The 14,722-nt window shown below is 38.1% G+C and overlaps 1 protein-coding gene and 1 long non-coding RNA gene across 11 annotated transcripts in view; one reads left to right on the top strand and one right to left on the bottom strand.

Annotated features, from left to right (window-relative positions):
• esrrga (estrogen-related receptor gamma a) overlaps window positions 1–7,760 on the bottom strand; it is a 229,282-nt gene extending 221,522 nt beyond the window's left edge. The window contains exon 1 of one of the 4 annotated variants that reach the window (XM_059985835.1): window positions 7,613–7,760. The gene's annotated coding sequence lies outside the window, so the exon portion shown is untranslated. Of the gene's footprint in view, window positions 1–718; window positions 809–3,971; window positions 3,991–7,612 lie in introns of those variants that run through there. The other 3 variants (XM_059985841.1, XM_059985837.1, XM_059985836.1) reach the window with 3 other exon arrangements.
• Window positions 7,761–8,019: 259 nt separating this feature from the next.
• LOC132402828 (uncharacterized) overlaps window positions 8,020–14,722 on the top strand; it is a 238,734-nt gene continuing 232,031 nt past the window's right edge. For 6 of the 7 annotated variants that reach the window (XR_009515091.1, XR_009515089.1, XR_009515093.1 and 3 more), the window contains exon 1: window positions 8,020–14,508. This is a non-coding gene — a long non-coding RNA (uncharacterized LOC132402828). The remainder of the gene's footprint in view (window positions 14,509–14,722) is intronic. The other variant, XR_009515092.1, reaches the window with a different exon arrangement.

The following is a 14,722-nucleotide window of genomic DNA, read 5'->3' as shown; positions in this document are numbered from 1 at the left end:
TCCACCCGTACCAAGATAGAATCTAATCATCCCGATCAGGAAAAAAAGTATTATCAATGCCTCTCTTTAGTTCAGGTAACATCATACGGTGTCTATATCCCTTCTGTTTCCAAGCTGATTGTCATGTAAAACTCAGTCTTTAAAGAGAATTAGAAGATATAGATATATATATATATTATATATTTATATTTCTGAACTTTATCCAAACAAACTCAATCATAATAGACTTATCTTAAATGCAAGTGGAACTATGTTTTTTCACAATACTTGATTAAAGGAGAATTCTACAATCCTGACTATGCCATGGAAGGTAAGACCCACAGCGGATGAATCTGTTAGACAGCTAGATGAGGAACATTTTCTGATCATGGATCTAAAACGAGACTAAATAAGGAAGCCAAATGTCACCTAGTTAACAACTTATAAAAGTCTCAAATGAAATGGATCTAATTAATCTAAAACTAGTCCCAACCAAGAGTGGCCCACACATAAAGCTATCCATAAAGTGGTACTAAACTGTCAGTCTCACTTAAAGGTCAGAAGTACGTCTGATATGAAAAGTGGAGAGGGTTAAGCTCGACAAATGGAGTACACTCTTATGAAGTTAAAGGCACATTTATAGGATATGCCATTTCACAAGCTATTCCTATTTTATATAATTGTATGATTCACTTAAAAACTGTGGTCTGAAAAATAATGAAGGTCATAACTGACTCACCCTATTATAAGCAAGCACTGCTTCTGTCAGTCAGGAAATTTAGTCCATTCCACCTTCTATTAAAGGCCACTATAGAGTAGCAACAACCTTCTGAGTGAAAACAGAGGTGAGGGTATGGGGATTAGAATAAAAAAATAATGAAGAATGAAGTATATATAGCTGAATAAAATAAAATAGCTTATAAAATCTGAATTTCATCAGAAGAGATACCATGGAACTTCAAAGCCTGTAAATCTAATTTCACATAGCCGGTAACTTTTGAACAACATTTTTGAACGGTTTGCTGGTTCTAAATCTTCACATCTTTTTAAAAAGTGAAATTACACTATAGTGCTAAACAGGAAGAAGTCTTTTGAAAACCATCCTACACAGGAGTAACAGGTAAAACAAGAAATCAGTAAAATATACAAGTGCTTACTTGAGGCTCCAAATAAAAGTTCATTAGCTTCTGGTTATCTTCAAACTAAGGTTACCATTGAGGCTAAGAGCTCCGAAATCTGGAAGAATGACTCCAAAGCCAGAAAATAGTGTCAGCCATGTTAACTGCCAGAGTGCATTGCAGCATAGAGAGCAGGGGTTCCCAACCTCTTTTATGCCATGGACCAATACCACTAAGCGAGGTGTCCATGAATCTTAGGATAGGAACCCCTAATATAGACAGGTTAACTGCAGAATACACTTCTGGCATGATATTTTCAAGCAAGCAAAATGGAATAACAGCAAAATTCTATCATACTGACAAAAAAAGCCAAATAGAGCAACCTCTCCACATCAAAATGCTTGCTAGGTGCTAAGCACTTTTCACAAAGAGTTTGTCTTTTGACTATCCTCTTGCGTCTTGATTTGTATTTGTATTTATGTCAAAATATAAAATTATGTTTATGTTCCTAGAAAGACTCTAAACATCAAATGAAAAGAAAAATTCTAATTATAAGATTCAACTCAATATTATTCAAACCCCAAAGAGTAAACAGAACATTAAGTGGAGTCATTAACTGTGAACCTTAAAAACAATGCATTGACCCTGAGTATGCAGCTTACATTTAATTTTAAATCTAAAATTTAACCATAAAACCTAAAATAACAATTTGAACCCTTAAAACCTAACCTGAGTTACAACTCAATTACTTCAGGGAGCCTGAGGCAAACATGTTCAGTCTAATGAATCAAGATTTCCCAGCTGCTAGGGTGGAATGTAAGGGGAGAAAAATTAGAAATGCATTACCTGATTTTGAATGTAAAACATGCACTTGCAATGGATACATTCAGCAAGCATTTTTTTAAAAATAATATCCCTCAGTTACAAAGTATCTTCACTTGCAGTTGAGCCTACTTCACCTGGCATGCAGTGGTTTTGCTGACAAGTGAGTAAGGTGTCCTCTAGCCAGCAAGAAACAATGGGCACTCTTGTTTAAACTTCATGTTGAACCGTCCAGTCCTTTAGTTACTGCTAAAGAATGCCAGCAATTGAAAGTAGCTGAATCTTTGCAACATAGAGAATCCCATTCAGTCTATTATGTCCAGACCAGTCCAAAAGAGATATTCAAGCCAATCCCACCTTCATGCACTAGCTCTGAGTTCTGTCAGCCTCTGCTCTTCCAGTACACATTCAAATATTTCTTAACTGTGATGAGAGTTACTTCTGCTATCATCCTTTAGCCAATGGATTCTAGATCCCCACACCCAGTGAAAATATTTCTCCTCATCACCCCTCTAATCACTTTACCGTTTGCTTTAAGGCTATTACCCTAGTTTATTACCCCTCTGCCATGGGGAATTAGTCCGTCTTACTCAGTCTTCCTAAACCATTCTTAATATTAAAATTTGAATTACTTCACCCATCTGTTGCCTCTGTTCCATAGAAAACAATCCTAGCTTATCCAATCTATCCTCACACCTAAAATTATCCAATTTTGGCAACATCCTCTTATGTCTCCAGTACAATCATATTGTACCTGGTGGTCAGAACTGCATGTGGTATTTAGGCTGTGGTCTAGTGATATTGGCAGTTCCAGCATAACCTTTGTAATATCTGCCATCCAGCGCCAGTTAACACATGCAATACTCCAATCGTCCTTTGCACCCTCCCTATATCACTTTCAAAATTACAAATACTTAAGTATTAATAAAGCAGCTGAACTATTTAGATTGCAAACAGCCCTTATTTTGTGTATTTCACAATACATTTTGTTTACAAGTTACAACAAACAGAAATTTAATGGCAGCACTAATGGCAAACTGCCGGATTTTAGATATTCAGTTAGAAAGCCTTAGAAGAAATTACCTTGATTTTAAACATTGAAAAATGAAATAAAAGTCAAATTTACTTTTTAAACCAGACACATGATTACCTTATATAACTTCAACACCTCTCTGCTATTGTAAAATATCATTAATTCTTGAATTTTCTAAAGATCTATTTTAGCTTGTAAGACTTTTTTTGTTATTTCCTAAATGACATGTGAAATGATGCAGGAAAATCTGTGACAGGTTTGGCAATTCTGCAGATATTAGTTTAGAATGGGTGCTAAATGGTCAATGCGATGACAAAATAAAGCACTGAAATATCATTCTACGGTCCAACAATCTTTGATTGTGATGTGCAACTTTTTCATTGAAAGGTTCACACAAAATGAATTCAATTGTTTTTATTTTAAACTCTAGAAGCTATGGTTACCATTTGACATTCAATAGTTAAATAGTGTGCAGTTTTTGGATGCAGTGCAAGAATTTCTCTGAAAGCACAATGAATCTCTCAACCTGTGCTACCAAGGAGAGAACATCTGATCAGCTGACTGAAAATACAGTAAGATATTGATAATGGGTCAATCTTAAGATTTGTAGTGAGATTTGTTTTAATTCTTCATATAAGTGTTATTGTGCTACGCACAACATATTGGGATGGAGTGTTTTCACTGAGTGAAAATCGAGTAATTCTACCACTAATAAGTAAACATGTCACAGCATTACCATCAGCTTCATTTCAGTGAAACAAAACGCGGATAGAATATGTTGATTAATACTCGTGAATGGTCCTGTTACTCGCATAAATGAAAATAAAGCGTAAAGCACATTGGTATTATAACGATCTAAACAAACAGCACCGCAGCATTTCCTTGACAACACCGTCAACACCTATACCGATAGATACACCATCACCCCGAGCTGTATCGTTACATGAAAATGCTGAAAGAATGACTACAAATAACTGAAACACTATTAATTCTTCAAAATAATCTGCCATAAAACTTACCAGTGCTGGCTCCTCTCTCTGACAAAATATCAGCACCTTTGAATGAAATAATGGTTAAGCAAAACTAATCTCATACATTTGCAATTATTTCTAGACTTTTTTCAAAACATGCATGCAAACACATAACACAGATGCAGCCGCGAAGATGAGAAAACAACGTGGCTCAAAGGCGATAGGGGTCTTGTAAATGGGGAAAAGCGCTCTCTGCACAACGTGGGTAAACCCGAGTCCTTGATTTGCAGGATCAGACTGTCAGACGCTCTGCGTCACTATAAACACTAAAAAGCAATGGTATCAAATTTCAAGAGTGCCACTACGAGGGGGTTTAAGTGGAGGGCGAGTTCAACCACTTGCATGTGACTGCGTCCTATTGAGACAGTTTAATCGTAAATAAGAAGCTAGCTTTCCACTTCAAGTGTTTTCAACTTATACCTACGCTAGTTAAGGGTAGTTTATCTGCCCCCAGGCCTTCTAACTTTTCAGTTATATGGACCCCAGATTTTCGCTTTTGAAGATGTGCAAATAAGTAGTGAAAGGACGTGCAAATGGATGTGGTTGTTGCAAAACACGTTCTCTAGGCTAAATCTCATCTTGATTTTTTTATGTGTACACTGCATTAGGAGCTTGCATTGTGTGCTGTTTGCTGCAACGTCCTGAGAAACAACGGGCCTCCAGTATCACGAGCGTATTCTCTCCACTGACAACAACTTGGCCAAATCCACTCGAAACTGCACTGGTTAAACGGTAGGACTGGCTATAGCTCACAAGTTACATAAGTGCCGATTTAGGGCCATCTCATTAATTCGTTTCCTCGCATGTCGCCGGTTATTTCCTTAACAGTTTTGGAATACAGTAAGATAAAATGTTGTTTCTTGCCGAGATAATGCGGCACGCCGGCCCAGCATTCAATGTGACTTTCCCCTTCTCGCTCGCTCTCTCTCTCTCTCTCGCTCGCTCGCTCGCTCGCTCTCTCTATCACACAGGCATATAGACTTCCCTTTTCTTTTTCTCCGCAGAATACACCTTCCTAACATTCACACACTTATATCCGCCTCTCTCACACACACGGGCACTTAGACTGTATATGGTCAGGAAACAAGCTATCTCAGCACGTAACGTGCTTCCTTCCACCAGCCCCATGTGGTCACAACAAAACTGAACCAAGCAAGCAAAAAAAAATGCAACTGACGCGCCAGGATCTCCAGGCCTACAGTGGATCAGCTGTCAAACCCTAGCATATATTTCCAGGACAAGACCTACAAATGATAATTCTACATCATTGTGCCCCTCTCGCTGTAGCCGGCGAGCCTGATACAGGAAAGAAAGGCAGGAACTTTGGAACCGAGGTCGCAGCACAGTGGCAACCTTCTGCAAGGGTAACCTTAACCGCTGCACAGGCGCTTTAATAAAATCGCAAACGGAGACTGTCAGAAAAAACTGCACGTCTCTTTTCTGTTAGCAAAGTGTGATTGATTTACGATTACCTTGGACAACCTCCCTATCAGAGCGAGAGCTGGTGCCGGGGTTTATTTGGTAGTTTAAAGTAAATGGAAGCCGGCTACTTTCGCTTTAATGTCCACGGGGTTCGGAAACGCTGCAACCCTCTTTACAACACACACGCCTCCCTTTCCTGGCAACCCGTAACTTCTTAATTCAAGGGGGTGGCGGCCATTGTAGCTACCACTGTTTTGACCAGAATTGGAAGGAGCTGCAGGGCCAGGGGGTCAAGATTGCCACTGATCTCAGCGTCTGCATCATTTACAGCCGCCGTGTTGAGTTTTCTCTTTGAAATAAGCGTGCTGTAAGGGCAGTCATGTGATCGGCATACACCCGCCCGGCAATGCGCCCGTCCGTACTCAGCGTGACCCACAGCGTCATCCTGCCTGCTTATTTTATCAATGACAAGTTGCAACAGACGGGACAAAATTCACGATCTCACGGCACTGGCGGGGCTCCAGACTGATAAGAAATTCGCATTGGAAGTGATTTCCATCTTTTTTTTAAGAAACCACATGGTTAATTTTGTATTGTTCGGCGATTAATTATGTCCGTTTATTTTTTTAGGGGTAAAAAAAACCTTTTATAAACCTCTCCTACATAAAGATTGACAGTTCTCACTTCTTCTGGGACTTAATGTCCAGGTACAATCCAAGATTGGTAGATTCGGATCGAGAATTGACGATGGCAAATCCCGATCTTCTGACAGAGCGCGCGCGCGCGCGCGTGTGTGTGTCTGTGTGTGCGTGTGTGTCTGTGTGTGTGTGTGTGTGTGTGTGTGTGTGTGTGTATGTGTGTGCGTGTGTGTCTGTGTGTGTGTGTGTGTGTGTGTGTGCGTGTGTGTCTGTGTGTGCGTGTGTGTCTGTGTGTGTGTGTGTGTGTGTGTGTTTAATTCGGGAATACCAGTGCATTAACAATGATAGGTGCTGAGTAGAAGAAAGCTGATCAGAAGGAGGGTGGGGATTGATGTTATCAAAATGATCTTAGAAGGACATCAATCCGTCACGCGTTATTGAGCACTGTTATCAGTGACTATCATTGAGGGTGTGGTTTATTTTATTTACAGCTCCAAATTTTTTTCTGTATTAATTAGACGCGCGCACCAGAAATAATGACAAACGCCTATTAAAGTGCCCCGAGGAAAGAGATGATTGCTTCTCATATTTGACAGCCGTATAATCACCAAAGTAACATCTAAAACTAAGTTTGAACGCATGACCTATTGTTTGCATGATCGGACAGAAGTAGTTTTGAGATAGCTGTCTAATCCTCCGAGCAATTTTTCTACCATTTGCCGATGCCACTTTCTGTGGTGAAATGGTTGCTAAACAAAAGCTAAAATTCCTGATAGAACATCCCGACTACTAATTGCAAAGCTTTAAACTGACACGGAGATCCAACCTGTATATATGCGGTCCTTAACTTTGAACTTCAGAAATAATCGGTGATTCCATTTATAATTTGTATATGCTTAATATTTGAAATTGGTAATGAAGCATGTGAAATTGATTACATTTGCGCATTTAGAGTTCGCTTATTGTGTTAAAACACTAAGCCACGTTTTGAAGTTGGGTTTCAGTACTTGACACAATAAGTCGAAGTAAGATTTACACATTTACACACAAGAAAAAAAAATCACGGATGTGTTTACAGCAATCTGCCTAACCACTGTCGGCAGATATATCGCTGCTGTTTCAGAGCGGGCGACTGAATATTTAATTTATAAAACTGAAAATTCCCGTCTCATTCTGTTCGTTCTTAATTTAAATGGAAGGGTTACTTATTTCATAGTGTAGCCAACATTTTTCACTGCCTTCAACAATAAGGAATAAAAATATCGAATATTGAGTAATTCCACTCCAATTTCACATAGCAGCAACCTTCATCTTATCGTAGCGATAGAGCACGGTAGATACTACAGACGCATTTAGCATGCATTCCGTCTATAAAATGTGCATTATCCTGCTAACTTAATGTGAAAATTACTGGATGACATGTTTGTCAAAATAGAAAGACGCAGAAATTACTTCGCCGTATATTGGGATTGAAGCACATCTATTTAAAAAACATCAAAAGCGCTTCAGCATTAGACATTAAGAACGATAAGATATTTGATGCCCAGATATAATTATTGAAGTACTCACATGGTTCGTGGTTGCAGTAAGATTGAGTTAATCACAGCTTGGGACCTTCCTCCCGGACTCAGCAATAGCAAATGGCCAAATAGCTGCACTCAACCTGACCACTTAGCAACTTCGGAACAGACAGAGAGGGGGAGATCAGTATTACCATCCCAGGCTCTGTAGCCTATAAATAGCCAACTTTTTGATTGATACAAGGAACAAATGAGAGAAGAATGCGTAATTTTGCGCATGAGCCCCCCTTCAAGTGGAAGAGAGTATAGAGAGAGAATCTACGGGACTGGATAGAATGTGTGTGTGTGTGTGTGTGTGTGTGTGTGTGTGTGTGTGTGTGTGTGTGTGTGTGTGTGTGTGTGTTTAAAAGAGAGAGGGGGGGTGGGGTGGGGAGAGAGAGAGAGAGAGAGAAAGCCCCAAGCAGATCCACGCGGCAAACTTGTAGGGTTTGAAGGATTTGCTATTTATCTCAGAGCGCCAGCCTGATACACCTGAGGAGAGAGTAACCCAACTGTAATGATAGGAAAATTTGGCAGAGATCTGTGCATGTTTTCAGCATTTAAAACTCACGGTAGGAACGTGCACATTGATATATTTTTATATGAGAAAATAATAAAAACAAACAAGTCTCCATCTCCTATTTGAGTTAGGTGCTGTCAGGAAACAATTGACTATGATTCCGGTGTGTTTTCTGCGCGTTTTAATGCAAGAATTATAGTAGTGGAACGCTACTGTTTATATTTTTCAGTTTATTTCTTGTTACCCATCGCACTAATTTTATTTTGAAATAAACGCTGTGTATCTCCTTGGTGTTTGCGGATTAGTTTGAGTAATTCTACTCTTGCAGTAAGTAAAACTGCTTAGATTATGTGTTGCTCGCGATGCACGCTATGTTCGAACTCATGAATTAAAAGCCGGAGTTATGAAAATACAATTTTTATATTGCTGTGTACAGTTTTCGCTCACATTACTTTCTATTTACAGATAAACTGTGTGTTTATTGTTTTTTTTAATGTCATACGTGCTTCATTTCATGAGGATCTGGAGATTCATTTAAACTATGTGTCTATGTCTGTATGTGGAATTAAATACTATTTTCTTTCCCTTTCGACTCGAAAGGCTTTCCAGGCGTTTTAAAGGGGTGATGTGACTAGAAATCAGTCTTTGATTTATGCCCATCAGCCTGTTTCTGCACTGCATACATTTCCAATCTCATGCCCCATAAAATAATAACAAAGGGTCCGCATTAATCCGTCTGCAAGGCTGGCTTTGAAAACTCGTGTATGTGACTCAAAAGTTGAAGACCAATTTATCAACTTTCCACTTTTCCTCTGAATGTTCTAATTTCGACCACCCTTGCTGTTTTATTGATGAGTGTGCTCACCTTTACCTGAGGGGGCTAATTCGAAATAAAATCAATACTTAACCGTTCTCGAAACCGTCTAACAATAATTTACTTTGCAGAACATCAGAGAAATCTTCCACTGCCTTCGCTGTATTTCCGCGCCATGTAAGGACGTTACGTTGTGGGTATCAGGACTGCCATATGTATAACATTGTAGACTTGACTATAAGTCATTAACTGTGAAGTCCATCAGAGTTAAGTAAATTTGAATTTGAAAGCATGTTGTCTCTCCAAATTTGAGAATTTAATTACAGTCGGAGACCAGATGACATCGGGATGTTCAAAGTGCAAGGAAATGCAGGTCTCTCTGCTTCGCTCTGGAGTATTATTCCAGAACTCTTCCTGGCTCGCACATATGCGCACACTCTTACTATTAATCTCAAGACTGGAAATACACACATTAAGATGGTATTTTAAAAAGGTGTACCAGTCGCAATCTTTATGCATGGAAGACGCAATTTCATTAAAGAGACGCTATCCTGAAGGAAATTTAATACTTATTTAATCTGGCGATGGGTTAAAATTGCATTGTTAAGCTTAATTTATTGAGACAAATTTGTTACACTGTGTGAACTTAAAAGACTATTAGTTGTTAAAAGATTACTATATTCATACTAAATAAAATCTGATTTTCACCGCATGAAGTGCATTCTGTTCTCAGTCTTTATCTATTAACTCTTTACTAACACACGTTTTAGTGAGATACTGCTTCTTAAAGTATAGTATGTTCTGCTGTTTCACCAGCACAATCCTGAAAACAAATGAAGTACCGCAGAATACTACACTCCACATGTGAGAGTAATAGATGGCCGAAATATTATTTTAATCATTATAATTCTCCATTGCGGGAGTTTTCTGCCAAGTGGAATACCGACATGGAAAACAGTGCACATTTAAAGGGTAACAATTTAGCTCTTGAAGCGTCCTGCTAACAGTGCATTTCAGTGAGAAATTGTAAAGCTGCAAGATCATTTTGTGCGTTTGAATTCTGAAAATAAGATTGCTGGACACATTCGTATACTGCATCGATATATAACCTTATAATAAAATTTGGACATGTTGCTCTATAAGGTCTTTGTTTAGGACTATTGTACCCTTCGTCGGACATTTGATTCAAAGAAGATACTAATTAAGACAGATGAAATATTACTGCAAAGTACCTAGCTTGTTTGAACCATTAACCTTGTAACAAACGTGCCTCAGAGCTGAAGAAATCGAAATACCACGTATTCGGTACAGAAGTCTTTGGTAATACAGAATGTGTCCGTGGCGATGATTTTGGGGATAATATTAATGATTCAGAAATCAATATGCAAAAAAACTTGTAGCAACTTAGGGATATTCATAGAAGGAATTTTTTTTTCTTCCCGGAGTAAATTTGTAACAATGTATTTCGGAAAGACGACAAATAGTTCGGTCAAAATGGATAGGACTAGAAAACCACAGATCTGGTATTATACGAATTCTACAAAGACTAAGGGGAAAAGTCGTAGGCAAAATAGTAAATATCGTGAGACCTTTAGCAACCAAGTCCAAGAACCTAACTTCGAGAACTCCAGAATAAATCTACCATTGAAGCTAGATATCGTGGTTCATGGAGATGAAACTTGATGCATAAAGTTACAAATTGCGATTTGAAGAAGTGTTTATATGTTGGATAGCAGTATTGGGATGGAACATAAACGCTGAAGGAGATAGTATTCGATTGCATCTAATAAATAATAACGCACTTACGCAAAACACTATATTTCTATTCAGACAGTCGGGGGGGGGGAGGAACGTTTTTAGAAAACTTGCTGTATTTCTGCCTCAACTGCAGCACGTTAGATAGTAATATTTGTGCATGCTAAACTTTTATGTGTACAGTCGTCTTGAAACGTGAGCGCACACAGGATGTGAAAATAGTGCCAATTATTAATCTTATTCCAAATGTTCCGATCTTCAATTTGTCGTTAATAAAACAGAAATATCAGATTCGGTCATGTTCTCTTTGGTGCAAGTACGCCGATTGTTTACCGAATATAATGTTCTACTTGAAGTTATTCAAAGGAACTGATGCAGCGAGATGGAATTTTATTAATAGTGACAGAGAGTCCCATCCATATGGTTGATATATGATTAAATACATTTGTTTCATGCAAAAATGCCCAAAAAATGCTACATCCAAAGTTTTAATTGTACAACTTCTAAGTGGTTAGTAGCAACAAAAAATGAAGCGGCTCTTGCACTACCATGGGTTAACTAGACAAAAATCCTTTGTTTTTTCTGTTTTTTCTCAACACAGTAACACGCAGCAAAGTTTAGTATTTTGCCGGGGATAGTGCAAATGCGATTGCGACTATTAGCAGAAATAAATGGCTCGAAATATTCAAGTCTCATGTTGTTAACCATTTATAATTCGTAAAAACTACGAAGTAAATATTACTGTCAGCATAGCTCAAAAACACAGACAAGTGCTAAACTGAAGGACAATCGGGGTATTAAATGACTTGGATCGGCAGCTAGGCCAGGCAGTAAATGCACGTAAGAAAGCATAAGTTTTAACTCACATCTAACTTATAAATAAAACGAATGCAGCTGAAAACAATCTAAATTGCCGGTCGATACATATGATTTTAAAGGTAATAGTGTTCATTCAAACGGTATGTTTTAGTATTAAGGATATGTCTTGAAGAGAGAATTCCGACGCTACCAAACTACTTTATAATAACTCATAATGTATTTCCATGTAAAAAACTGCCGAATACAATTTAATAGCTTTGTACACACGTTGTATACCAAGTATACCAAGGCTTTATTTTGTCTAATCATTACAATGTGTGCCCGCCTATTCTAAAGGATCACAATGAGGCATATGTTGTAGTTGAAATTGATGCTGCGCAACACATTAAGGGAAAGTTGACTTCTCCAGGCAGGGAATTAGGATTATTTTTAAAACACAAACATAGGTTAAGCATGTCTACAAGGAGCACAAAATTAAAAATAGGAAACAAAATTGCAATAAAATTGGCAAGACAGTTGACGAAGCACAACTTCAAAATACTTATTGTGTAACTCCAACATTTCTCCAACTTCGCTTTCTACTGAGTTGCATGTAAGTGTAAGAACGTTATAATTAAAAGCAATTTTGCAATAAAATCTGAAGTAATATTGAACACTGGAATTATTGAGATGGAGGGAAACGCAGACCGAGATTGATAGCTGATAGCGGAAAATGTAATTGTTGGATAGATACACCGGAACTCCAACCCAATATAAGGGCAATTACTTTTAATAATACCACTTTTCACTGAGTGTGAAAGTGAAAAGTAAATCGAATCGCGTCCAAAATAAACGTAAACGCCCTTTTCCGTGCTCAACCATTACTTCTTCAAACTGACAGGCATGTTGGATTTTGATGTTACGTGGCAAGATTGTCCTCCTCTCTTGTTGTGCAATACGGAAACCAAATGGTCACAGGCATCCCAATGTGAAAACATTTTCTAGTGTTAGCTAAGTATCTCATCTTTCCCCATCAACGCATCGGTGCACTTGCAGTCCGTCAAAGAACTAAATACATAGATTACTTCCAGAGAACACCGAAGTCCGTAGCTTATCTCATCGGAAGTTGCACGGGTCTTGATCCCTGCTTTTCACTGCGCTTTATAATCTCTGGTGTTCATTTAATGATTCTTTTTATTTGTGAAAATATTTCAATATATTTCAATTATCTTACTGATGGGCGTTGTAAGCATTGTTGCTGTTACCAAGATACTACGGGTCAGAGGTGAAAAGTTGAACCACAGAATACGGAAAGTTGAATGGCGTAGATTTCAGTTATATTTGTACAATAACGCGTGGACTAGTTGGGAATTCTACCAAAGAATAAAATAACTTTGGATCTTAATTGTCTCCAGCTGAAATACAGGAATGTCAAAGCTGTAGTAGCGACTGCTGTGTTTCGTCTACCTGCTGGCCACACATTGATTACAAATAGCCTTAATAATGACCGTGAGGTTTGCATACATCCATTGCTTTTGACAACATTTCCGTGATAGTGATAATGAAAATGGCAACGGAAAGATAACAAGGAAATAGGGCAGAATTATATAGCTGAAAAATAATCCAGCTAAGCGTGTGAAGCTGGTATTGTTAATCATTACAGATCGCTGAAGAGTAACTTGCACGGTGACCACAGAAAAGAATGGCGTGAAACATACCATTTTAGGTTCGAGGTTCTCATAAAAATTCAGACCAGTGATACCAGTGAAAGGCAACTTGCTACCTGTAAATTGATTCACGTTAATTTAGATCGACATTAACAAGTTAATTACTGGGCTGTGTGTTCTCTCGGGTCATGTTCATGTCAGGTGTTGTAGGGGCAACATATTAGGGGGTCATGTTGCCTCTACATCCTGATGGGAAAAAATGGTACCAATGAAAATAGAGTCTCTTCGCCCATGCAACATTTGCGTACCATTTGGTTCACACTACCTCTGAAATATCTAGGTTTCTAGTATTGAGAAGGTCAACGTAACAATATTGTATATGCGATTCGGCCATCAGATTGTTTTAGTAAAACAATAAAGTGGAACAAGTACCCAGATAAAGCTCCTGAATATTTATCTACATTTATCACAAAATAACACTAGTTTAAAATGCCTCCATGTTTTAAATGGTAATTTCTGAAGGCCACACATTAGTTATAGTTTGACCTTGCCCCTCTTTTCCCCATAAGCAGATGCCCTAGTTTCACAAATCGCTCACCTTTAGTTCCAGAAAGAACAGTTAACAAGGAAATCAGAGCCAGAATCATGACTAAATTAAGTGAGACTACATTTTTAGTTAGCCTTGAATAGTATAATTTAAGTTAAAAATATGTTTGCCGAGGAAGACAAATAGTTAAACGTTTCACATCAGATGGCACAGCTGAAAGGCTGCCTTATCTAGGACTGTCACAGACTTCTGTACCATGTCTGCCTGTACTGGATGGGTAGGCGAGTGTCTTATTCTCTGTCACTGCCATCTCCATTTACTTAATCTTCCAGAATTAAATTGCTACTGTGGTTTTGCCTTGTTGAATAATACACATACAGCACTAGAAACAGACCTGAATGAGCTCCAGAAAACATTTCTCAGTTGGACTCTATTGACAATTTTCAATTCAGACAATCTTGATATTGTTTAAATGGCTCTGCTGTTCCCACAAATCTCTGAACTGCATGCAGATCTCTGCCTTAATCAAATATTCTTACTCCTAATCTTTAACTCTTTCAAAATGGCTTCTATCTAAATCCATTTTCTGGGTAGCAGGTGGGTGTACAATCCCACCTGCTCTTTTAAGACTTCTTAACTGCTGGTAAATAGGGGACAAGTACAATTAGTGTGAGGGAGTGAGGCAAAAAAGAAGGTTATGATAGTAAAAAGAGACAAGTAGGAAAAGAAGTGCACAGTTTATTCATGAAGGCACTTAAGTTCGCAGAGAAGGAATACTATTACAGTAATTGATCTATTTTAGCAGGTATGTATTTTTATATATAAAATTATTTATAAAGCCACTGTGTATGAATTAGTTGATGAAGGGAAATTGGGTTTTCTTGAAAATAGTAGCAAGTTAAGGCTGAAAGTTAGTTTAACCTTTTGAAACTATCAATATATTTCATGCCATTTGCTGCCTTTCTAATGGCTTTAAAATTTTTGTTTATTTTTCCTACAATGATTGCCCAGGCCTCTGC

This window comes from Hypanus sabinus, chromosome 12, assembly GCF_030144855.1.
Source record: "Hypanus sabinus isolate sHypSab1 chromosome 12, sHypSab1.hap1, whole genome shotgun sequence".
Taxonomy (NCBI): Eukaryota; Metazoa; Chordata; class Chondrichthyes; order Myliobatiformes; family Dasyatidae; genus Hypanus; species Hypanus sabinus.
Note: the sequence above shows the minus strand (reverse complement) of the source record. Positions and strands in the feature narration are given on the sequence as shown.